At 42.2% G+C, this 10,799-nt stretch overlaps 1 long non-coding RNA gene across 1 annotated transcript in view; it reads left to right on the top strand.

Annotated features, from left to right (window-relative positions):
* The window catches only part of LOC125487004, a 57,036-nt gene extending 46,493 nt beyond the window's left edge, over positions 1 to 10,543 (top strand). Inside the window, exons 2-3 of the long non-coding RNA XR_007265553.1 lie at positions 9,376 to 9,524; positions 9,627 to 10,543. This is a non-coding gene — a long non-coding RNA (uncharacterized LOC125487004). The remainder of the gene's footprint in view (positions 1 to 9,375; positions 9,525 to 9,626) is intronic.
* The last annotated feature ends 256 nt before the right edge of the window (positions 10,544 to 10,799 follow it).

Consider the following 10,799-nt stretch of genomic DNA (forward strand, 5'->3'; position numbering starts at 1 on the left):
GCAGCATCTGTGAAGGGAAAAACAGAGTTAATGTTTCGGGTCCAGTGTCCAGTTCTGAGGAAGGGTCACCGGATCCGAAACGTTAACTCTGTTTTTTTCCTTCACAGGTGCTGCCAGACCTGCTGAGCTTTTCCAGCAACTTTGTTTTTGTTCCTTTAAACAATAACCCTCTGTGTGTTTTAGTGGACTTAAAACCAACCTTGTTAAAAAAGCTTTATTACCTCCTTTTTATTATGCTTCTATGAAGTTCTTTGGGATTTTTTTCCGTATAGGAGGCACTGTATAAACTACAAAGTTGCCGTTTTCATTCTTGTTTGTATTGTTTCTCTGATTCCATCAACGGCCCACGGAAATTCCAGACACAGATTCTGTAGTTGTTGGCACTAATGGCAATGTGGAGAGACTTTTTTTTTAATTTCACTCATGGGATGTATGTATCACTGACCGGGCCATGTTTTAGTGCCTATCCCAACTTTCCCTTGAGAAAGTTAGGGTGAGCTGCCTTCTTGAAGCGCTGCTATGTGCTGTAGGTATACCCACAATGCCATCGGGTGGGAATTTGCCCTTGTCATTTCTAGTGCCTTAGTTGATGCCATGTGCTGTGTCTGTTTTCTTTCATTTTTGAGAATTTCTGTCGGTTGGGATTTCATAGGCATGCATTAGATCTGTAGATTCCATTTTAGCCTGTTTATTCATTCCTAATCTGGAACTTTCCCTGAAAGATTTGCATTGCTCTGCCAAATGAGTATTTGAAAACAACAGAAGGTTAGTAATAAAAGGAAGTCATTTGTACCATTCAGCTTATTGAGGATGCATGATGAGGTGCCTTGAGAAACAATTTATATGTCATGATGGTCTAACTATAAAGTTCTTAATGACAAAATTGTGTATGGGTTGTGGTCAATGAGAGGAGTAGGATACATGAAATATCCCACAAGCCTATCTCATTGCCATTTCAAAATCTGAATTCTGTTGATTCATACATTGCAGTCTGGTTTTCTGTTGTTCCCCTCTTCCTGGTACTGCTGTCAAATTACAAGACATATCTTGTGAAGACAATAATATGCAGGAAAAATATTCCTTTACAGTTCACAGCCTCCATTTCCAGAAATCTTTGGCCGATCTACTTCATATGTGGTGGCAAAAGAGAATCCAGCTATTGCCCCTTGGCATTCAATGGCGTTACCATCACTAAATTCCCTACTGTACACGTCCTGGGTTTATCATTGACTAGAAACCGAACTGGACTAGCCATATAAATACGGTGTCTACTAAAGCAGGTCAGAGGCAAGGAATCCTGCGCGAGAAATTCACCTCCTGGCTCCTTAAAGCCTGACCACCATCTACCAGGCACAGGTCAGGTGTGTAATGAAATAAACCCTGGATCAGTGCAGCTCCAACAAAACTAATGAATCCTGGCATCATACAGGACAAAGCAGCCTGCTTGATTGGCACCACATCCACAAACATGCACCACAGATGCTCAATAGCAGCAGTGTGTTCTATCTACAAGATGCACTGCAGAAATGCACAAAACATCCTTAAACAGCACCTTCAAAACCGATGACTTCATTCTCACTAGCTCAAAATCCTGGAATTCCCTACCTAATGGCGTTGTGGATCAACCAACAGCACAAGGACTGCACCAATTCAGGAATTTAGCTCATGACCACCTTTTCAAGGGTAACCAGGGATGGGCAATAAATGCTGACCCAGCCAACAATGCCCATATCCCATAAACGAATTTTAAAAATCACACTATGAAAATTTCAAGTAACTCTTGGTACATCAAAAATATCTTTGAAACTCCAAATTTGACATCACACTGAAAATACATTTCAACCAATATGTTGCCGCTTCTATCTCTCTCCCTCTCTTGCATTCAGATGAGACCTCAACTATGGAGTAATACTACAAATTTAACATTGAATGTGCCAACACAGGCTTTAGGATCATAATGTTGGGTACAAATAGATGTCCCAATCCTGCGCTTACAAGCAACAGAACTGGCATAGCAATTTTATCAGAGGCAGTCTCCTATTTGGCTATTTTGGACTTGCCATCAAATTAAACATGGTGGATGTGATGCAGATACCAACAGCGAAATGAGATAGCAAACATATTTACCAAGAGAGGGCAGTGCTACTGAGGCAGAAACATCAAAAATAGGAGCAACAGTAGACTGTTTGGCCCTTTGAAAATGCTTTGTCATTCAACATGATCGTGACTATTCTTTCAACTTAGTACCTTGTTCCTGTTTTCTCCTCATACCCGTTAATCCCTTTAGGTCCTCAGAATTATATCTAACTCCTTCTTGAGGGCATTCACTGTTTTGTACTCAACAACTTTGTCGCAGAGAATCCCACAGGCTCTCTGGGTGAAGAAATTTCTCCTCATCTCAGCCCTAAGTGGCCTACCCCATATCCTTAAACTGTGATCCCGGTTGGGGACTTCCTGGTCATCGGGAACATCTTCCTACATTTGTTTTCTTATTCACAGGATGTGGGTTTCACTGGTTAGACCAGCGTTTATTGCCTAGAGGGCAGTTAAAAATTAACCACATTGCTGAGAGTCTGGAGTCACATGCAGGCCAGACCGGGTAATCAAAGCAGCTTTCTTCCCTAAAGGGCATTAAGTGAACCACATGGGAGTGTATGACACTGATTACCCTATCACATCAGGCTAGATTTTTATTCCAAAATTTTCACTGATTTAAAATTTCACCATCTGCCATGGTGGGATTCAAACATGTCTCCAGAAGACTGGCCTGGGATTCTGAAATATTAGTTTGTGATATTACCAGAAGGTATCTGCTTTACCCTGTCCAGCCCTATTAGAAATATATAGGTTTCTCTGAGATCGCCTCTCATTCTTCCAAACTCCAGTGAACATAGTCCTAAATAATCCAATACTTCATATAGGCCAGTCCTGCCATTCCAGGGATCTGTCTGGTAAACTTTTGTTACACTCACATCGTAGCCAGAACATTCTTTCTCATATAAGGAGATACATGCTCTCACCAAAGTCCGGTACTATTGTAGCAAGACATCCCTGCTCCTGTATTAGAATCCTCTCACTGGAAAGGCCAACATACCATTTGCCTTCTTCACCACCTGCTGCACCTGCATGCCTACTTCCAATGACAGGTGTACAAGGACATCCAGGTCTTGTTGCACATCCTCCTTTACCAATCTATTGTTATTCAGATAATAATCTGTCTTCCTGTTTTTTTGTTAGTGGATAACCTCATATTTACCCATTATACTTCAACTCTTATGCATTTGCCCACTCACGCAACATGTCCAAATCACATTGGAGCATCTCTGCATTCTCCTCACACCTCACTCTCCCACTGAGGATTAAACCATCTGTAAAACTGGAGGTAGTGCATTTAGTTCACTCAAATAAATCATTAATATATCTTGTGAATAACTGGGGCCCAAGCAGTATTGCTGTAGAGCCCCACAAGTCAGTGCCTGTCACTCAGAAAAAGACCAGCTTATTCCTACTCTGTTATCTGCCAGCCAATGAGTTCTCTATCCATGTTAGAACACTAACTCTCAATACAATGCACTTTAATTTTATATGCTAATCTCTTATCTGGAACCTTATTAAAAGACTTCCAAAAGTCTACATAAACCACTGGTTTCCCCTATCAATCCCACTTCATGAAGCTTCAGCCTCCTCACATAGCAGCGCCTGCTCCACCACCAGAAAAGTGCTGGGATGGGCTAAGAATATCAACCTGACTTAGGTCATTACTTATTTAAATTGGTCATCATCTCTGTTTGGCATAGACCCAATCTAAATCCTGTCCTTGTATTGGGAAACATCCCCAGTGGTGGAACTACATTAGGGAGATGTTCCAGTGCAGGAGTTGCCATTGGTTTTCCAGTCAGTGGAGAAGGCAGATGCAATGCCCATTCAATTCAGCCCACTGGCATGCATAGGAATTTTAGTTCATTGTTAAATACAATTTCTTCTCATTTCCTTTAACCTTGTTTTTTATTCTCTTTTCTTTACCTTTTCTTTTTAAACCCCTGTGCTATCATTCTTCATCCTATTCTCTGTCCTATAATCTGCTTTCTGCTTTCTTTTATATTTGGATTTCTTTCATTTTTCTTAGAACCTCTTACCCCCTCCCCTGCCCTCACCACCCTCACCATCACAAGCATCAAACTGCATCTCGCTAGGTTAAAGTCTTTGCCATTTCCCTGTTTTCTCTTTTTGGAAGGACAGTTGTCCCATTTAGGTTTCAGGTGGAGCCTGCACCATCACTGCAACTCCTTTCTCTCTCTGTACCCATGCCATGAGAATGAAACTTTTCCACACAAACTGTTGCGTTACATTCAGTCTTCTGATTTATCTGGTGCTATACCAATTTGCAATTGTGTGGATTCTATCAGGACTTGCATAATCTAATGTATGTGAGGGAAGCCACTTTCTGGCCTAATGAGAAGAGTCCTGTAGGGTAAACAATTTGTCATTTGTTGCATCTGTACAACTATTTACACGTTATAAGAATGTGCTCTACATTATTACAAAGACAGGTGACAGGATCTAAATTCAGGTCTGTTTGCCACAAGATTCTGCATTACCCTTCCACCAGGTCCTCAGGAATTTCATCACAGGGTGTGGTGCTTATTATGCTCGTATCAAATAATAACTCTTTCAGGTCCTTTCTGACCCATATACAATTACTGCCTGTGCTGTTGTGGCACGGTGATAGTGTCCCTATCTCTACACCAGGAGGTCTGGGTTCCAGTCCCACCTGCTGCAGAGATGTGTTGTAACATCTCTGAGCAAGTTGATTAAATATAGCTATACATTGTGCTATTTCATCTTGACATGTTGTTGTGGTTGGGTCGTTAAGGTAATAGATTTGAAAACCACTGCCTGTGCAAATTGGATTTGTATCGATTATGTTTCTCACCCTTCTATTGCTCTTCTGGCACAGTGGTAGGTCCCTATTTCTGGGCTGAAGTGTCCAGGCTCAAGTCCCAACTGCTCCAGAGGCATCTCCTAACCTTCCAGAACAGTTTTTGATTCGAAACATTGACAACACCCACCTGCCTTGGGCAGTCTTCTGAATCAGGTACCTTGGTCTGCATTGTCCTGAATCCCTGCTAACCAGCTTCCCGACCATCATACTCTCCTGTTCTGAACGTTTGCTTCCGTCTGGGGTGCAATTGGATAAAACTCCCAAAATTCCTGCCCTTCTCAATGTTTCGGTATGCCTTTAACAAGCGCTCCAGCTCAATGACTTGGAAACAGAGTGACTGAACTTCTCCTGCTGACGTGAAAATCTGGGAGACTGTCTGTCAAAAAACTTCCATGTAATATAGTCTTAACACATTATCTGCCTGCCTTTCTCCAGTACTTTTTTTATGTCAACATGTTGATAGCCTGAATTAAAATTGGGGAGACTTCTTTTTAAAAAAAAAACCTTACTTCTGCCTCACCTTCTACTCCGAGATCTTGCTCCAAGATCACCATGGCTTTTGGGCTCCTCCAGTCTCTCTACTGTGATGTTGCATTTGCAGATTTACCTCAAGTTTATTTTCCCTGCTCTGATATGCTTCTGTTTGAATTTTTGGGAACATTGTGGCATTACTCCACGTTCCTTCAATGATTTCTGGTTTATACAAAATGCAATTTAATAGCATGCTCAGCTTTCTGTCTTTTGAGCATATTCAAAATAAAAGTTATATTCACTTAAGATCCATCCCCCAGGGTGACAGATAGATTGTGTTTACTGCAGCTATTTCTTTAACATAAATGTAGCATCACTTAAAGCTGTAACTGTGCTCCTGCTGAAAACGTTCTTCAATTTCTCCTTTGACTTTTCAGCATATTAGTTCTTCCTGGACGTAGCACTGAAGAAGAAAGGGCAGTGATATTTTTGTGGAACCTTAAAAGCTATTTGCAGTTGAGACAATCACAGTCATGCTCAGTAGCTACACAACACAACACTACAATATTGGGTCACCTTCGAACTTCAAACCAAAAAAATTATTCAGTTAAGGAAAAGACAAGAACAAGTGGCTGTCAGTCAGGATTACCTGAGCCAGATATTTGTTTGTCTTTTTGTTTTGAAAATTTCATATTTATGGTGGTGGCATAGAATCTAGTACAAGTCAAAATAAAATAATGTCACTCATAATCTGATTGTAACATCAACAGGGAATATAATTTCTAGCCTGTAATGACAATACAAAAAGAGCTCCACTGATATTATTTAGGGTCTGAGACCCTGAGCCTCATGATTGTTTACATTCTAATTATCGTGAATCCTGTTATGGGAAGGCAAAGTGTGATGGTTTGCAGATGCATTGGTTTTATATCCAATTTATTTGATTCAGGTGTTGCTGTGTGTTGCCGATATCTCAACAGCTTGAATGTACCTGTGAAGCTGAGCTGTGTGTGTGTATGGGTGGGTGGAGTGGATAGTTAATCTGGAATTTTATCAACCCTTTGGAAGTGGCCAGCAGAAGGATGGTGAGTGACAGCTCGTGTGAGGGAAGCCCAGTCTGTTCCCACTGCTGGAGGACATTTGCAACAGCAGAAATGACAGCAGCACAGCTGTCCACTGAAAAGGAGAAACCACTAAAACTGATGAATGAGACATACGATCCAACTGGTCTTGGGTATTTCAAAACAGAGGTCCAATATGTGCAATACATTAATTCCCTAATATTAATGGTTTGTCCCTCTGATAATCAGTTAAGAGGAGGGCAGCTAATTAATCCAATTGTTTGTTAACTGCCATTTTGCCACCCATGGATATTTTATCCGCCTCTCAACAGCTGAGGTTTTTTTTTCTTATTCATTCATGGGATGAGGGCATCGCTGGCTAGGCCAGCGTATAAGTCAACCACATTGCTGTGGGTCCGGAGTCGCATGTAAACCAGACCAGGTAAGAATGGCAATTTCCTTCCTTAAAGGGCATTAGTGAGTCAGCTGGGTTTTTCCCAACAATCCGCAATGGATTCACGGTCATCATTTGACTCTTAATTCCAGAGATTTATTGCATTCAAATTCCACCATCTGCCATGACAGGGTTCAGATCCAGATCCCCAGAACATCACCTGGGTCTCTGGATTAACAGTCCAGCGATAATTTCACTGGCCATCGCCTCCCCTGTGCCTGCCAGCTACATCAAGGTAAGCACCAAGTGATTTCCCAGGTGGAGAGGAATGGAGGGTGCCATCCTTTTTTGAAGAGTTGATAGCTCAGGGAGAAACCCACTGTCAACAATTGCCATCTTGAAGCCCAAACATTGCCACAGGAGAGACCACCTCAGCCCTCAGATCACTGGTGCTGCCTGCCTGGTGGACACAAAGTAAATTCTCTGTTTGTCTATAAGGTTTTTCAATGACAACAATATGCATGTGTTCTCTCTTTGATTCTTTAGCAGTAGCCACCTCCATCAGATTGGGCCAATGGTTTGGAGAGGCGACTGTGGTCTAGGTAGCAGCCTCTTAATTGGCTGCTGTCAGTAAAATAGCCTTCGCAATTGTCCTGAGCTCATGATATCTACTCCACCCTGAACTTGGGACTTTATTCTTGCCAGTAATTTTTGACTCTGGTCACAGAATGGTGGCAAGTTTATGGCACAGAGAGAGTCTACTTGGCACATCATCTCCATACTAGCAGATTTATGAATGACATAGCCTAATCCCACTTTCCAGCATTTGGTCTGTAACTCTGCAGATGAAGACACTTGAGGAACTTGTACCAATACCTTTTTAATTGAATTGTTTATATCTCTATTTTTCACAGTGTGTTCCCTATTATCCTCTAGGTGAAAAATATTGCTCCTTCTCCACACCCCCATAATTTTTCTATCAATCACTTTCAATCTATGTTCCTTAATCACTAACCTCTCAAATAAGATCAATAGGACTTTCCCATTCACTCTATCTAGATCATTCTCAATTTTATACAACTGTATCAATTGTTCTCTTGGTCTCTTTTGTTCCAAAGAGAACAAAGCCAGCCTATCCAATCTTTTCTCATAGCTGCATCATACCAGTCCTGGCAACATCCTCATAAACCTCCTCCTTAATTCAATAAGTCCTTTCTGTACTGAGGTGACAAAACTGCAGCCAGTACTTACATTGTGGCCTATGTAATGATATATACAGTAATTGATTAACATACCCACTATTATATTCTATGCCTTGGCTACAAGAATTCCAGTGATATGTGGATAAAAATTGTAATGAAACATAGAAGTGTAAGCATATTAACCTTGTTACACAATAAGTAACAGTGAAATTTGTGTAGTGATGCAAATTATATTTTCTATGCCATAATAGGATAATAAACTGCAAGAAATTATATCTCTAGAATAAATCAACTCTGGGTGGACTTCTTAGGCCAGTTTAATATATTGGTCTATTGTCTGTAAAGAGCTCAGAAACTAATTAACAAGGGAACAATTGTATGTGTAAGCGTATGTTGCAGGGAAATACATTCACAACTGCATTGGAGAGTCTGGTTGTGTGTAACACCACACCAGTCTAAGGCAGTCTCCAGAGAAGGCTGCTTGGCAATTTAGATTAAAGAGAAAGGGCCGAATCAGAAATTTTTTTGGCTAAACGTCAGTTTTGTCACATTTGTTGGAGGGTTTCTCACTGTGAGGCCTAGCAAGATCTCTCACCTTATCTAACCAAATTCACCTCATTAACTATCTACCCAACCCCAATATTGCCCCCCTCATCTGATTCTAATCCTATTTCACCATGTGCCATTCCCAGAAAAGCTTACCACACACCAGACATCTGCCAAAAGACCAGCTTCACTGGCAGCTGCACCATACTTATCAGGATTCTGTGCAGCCAGACAAGTACTAGCATTCCAAAGGTGGCCTTCTCAGTGACAAATATTCAATCAGAAGATGTCAGGCTAGTGGAGGTCCTGGTGCATGGGGTGATCCAGAGAAGGGGCGATCTTTTCCTGGAGGACTGGCAGAAGAGGCCACAGACCTGGCCAATTAGTCTGAGGTTGCCATCCAGGTTAGTGCAGCCTCCACAGTCCAGAGAAATATGCTGCAAGATGGTCACTGACTTTTTCTGCTCTGTCAGAGTAAGTGGCCCCACATCTTTCCCTCTGCTAACTCACACTCACCGTATCTCTGCTCCTGCACCTACCTCCTACCAAGGTTCACACTCTTCCAGTCTCACTATTGCCTGCAAAGTCTTCCCTTCCTCACTCACACCCCAAACCTCCCACACCACAAACACTGCATGGCCTCTGTGCTGACTTTTATTCTCCAAGACATCTCACCAACTGTCGACTTCCTGCAGGAGGACTGACAATATGCCATTCAATATTACTGCACTCAATTCCTTTCCTTTTCTCATATTCCAGGAGAAGGCAATCTATAAGATAAGAGAAAGGGCTCAGGCAGGTGGAGAAGTGCCTGATATCAGGCTCCTCACTCACCACAAGGAGAATATTTCTGCAGGAGAAGACTAACTCCTGTGCGGATGTAGAGACTTCTACATCCCACCAACCGAGTAAGTACCATGCTTCATTCCACTGCAACTCTGGCAGTAACACCACTGTCAGTGTCATTCATAATGCATCGCTGGTTGCCTTCTCTCCCTTGCATCTGACAGATGTCAGCAGGATGTCCACCCCTTGGTGGAGAAGTTAGCTGCCCAATCGCTGAGGAAGCAAGTTCTGAGACCTCAGAGGAGCTTTGGCAAGGCTGTCTCCTGCACTTGCTACCAACTCAAATACTGATGCCTTGTTGCGAATTTCACACTTAGAAAGTTTGGGAGCCCAGGCTGGTGAGCATCTCACTGCAAAGGCTACACAGCTGACGAAGAAGAAAAGCACCGGACCGCAAACACTCAGTGGGCTGCAAGAGATTGGCAGGAGAAGAACTTATGGTGTCAGCAATCAGGGACTTAGTCCACCTTTGCAGGGAGGACCAGGAGCAGCAAACCATTATATGGGGTCAGTGGTCATTATAGACTAGAGACTGTTAAAGTGAAGGCATACTTTGGACACCCAAAGATTGGATCATCTCCCTGCATCCGTGTATATGTCGGCAGCTGCTACGAATGGAGATTCAGTTCAGGTGTGTACAAGGTATGCTGGAGAGATGCACAGACTTACACTCCATCACTCCAGCCATTGGTCCTCAGAACCAAAGGCATGGTGACAGGGGACGGGGAATCTGATACTGCCCCTTTACAAGGAGATAGGGAGGTGCCAGGAAGCACCCAGGTGGAAAAGAAAACAAGCACACAGGATCATCAGAAGTGTCCTCTCACAACACTCCAGAAGTGGCCAGGCCTTCCATAGCCATCTGACCAACGGCAGCTCATTCGTTGTGCTGACAGGGAGCATAAACACTAGTACATAAACTTTAAGCCAAATGTACTCTTCATATAAAAGCTAGTCCTGTAAACAGTGAAGATGAAACCATTGCTGATTGTTGTGAAAAGTCATGGGTTGCAGAACTGCTCCAGAAGCCACCCTCACTCTCACCAGAGTACTGCTCTTAAGACTATTTTGGAAAGCACTACAGAAGAGGCTGTCCACTTGTGCTTACATGTGTAAAAAACTGAAAGGTTCTGTGCATTCAAATGAATCAGCAATGCACAATGAAATAAATTTAAAGGGTTATTACCTCTGTAATGTTTCTATTGCGTTGATTGCAATGAAAAACGGCAAGTAAATACCACTGAAACAACAAAAAATTCATCAATCCTAAAGTTGTTGTGTAATTGAATGACATTTAACGATGCACAGGAAACAATAATCAAACTAAAATGAAACCT

The sequence above is a fragment of the Rhincodon typus genome, chromosome 2 (assembly GCF_021869965.1).
Source record: "Rhincodon typus isolate 14 chromosome 2, sRhiTyp1.1, whole genome shotgun sequence".
Classification (NCBI taxonomy): domain Eukaryota; kingdom Metazoa; phylum Chordata; class Chondrichthyes; order Orectolobiformes; family Rhincodontidae; genus Rhincodon; species Rhincodon typus.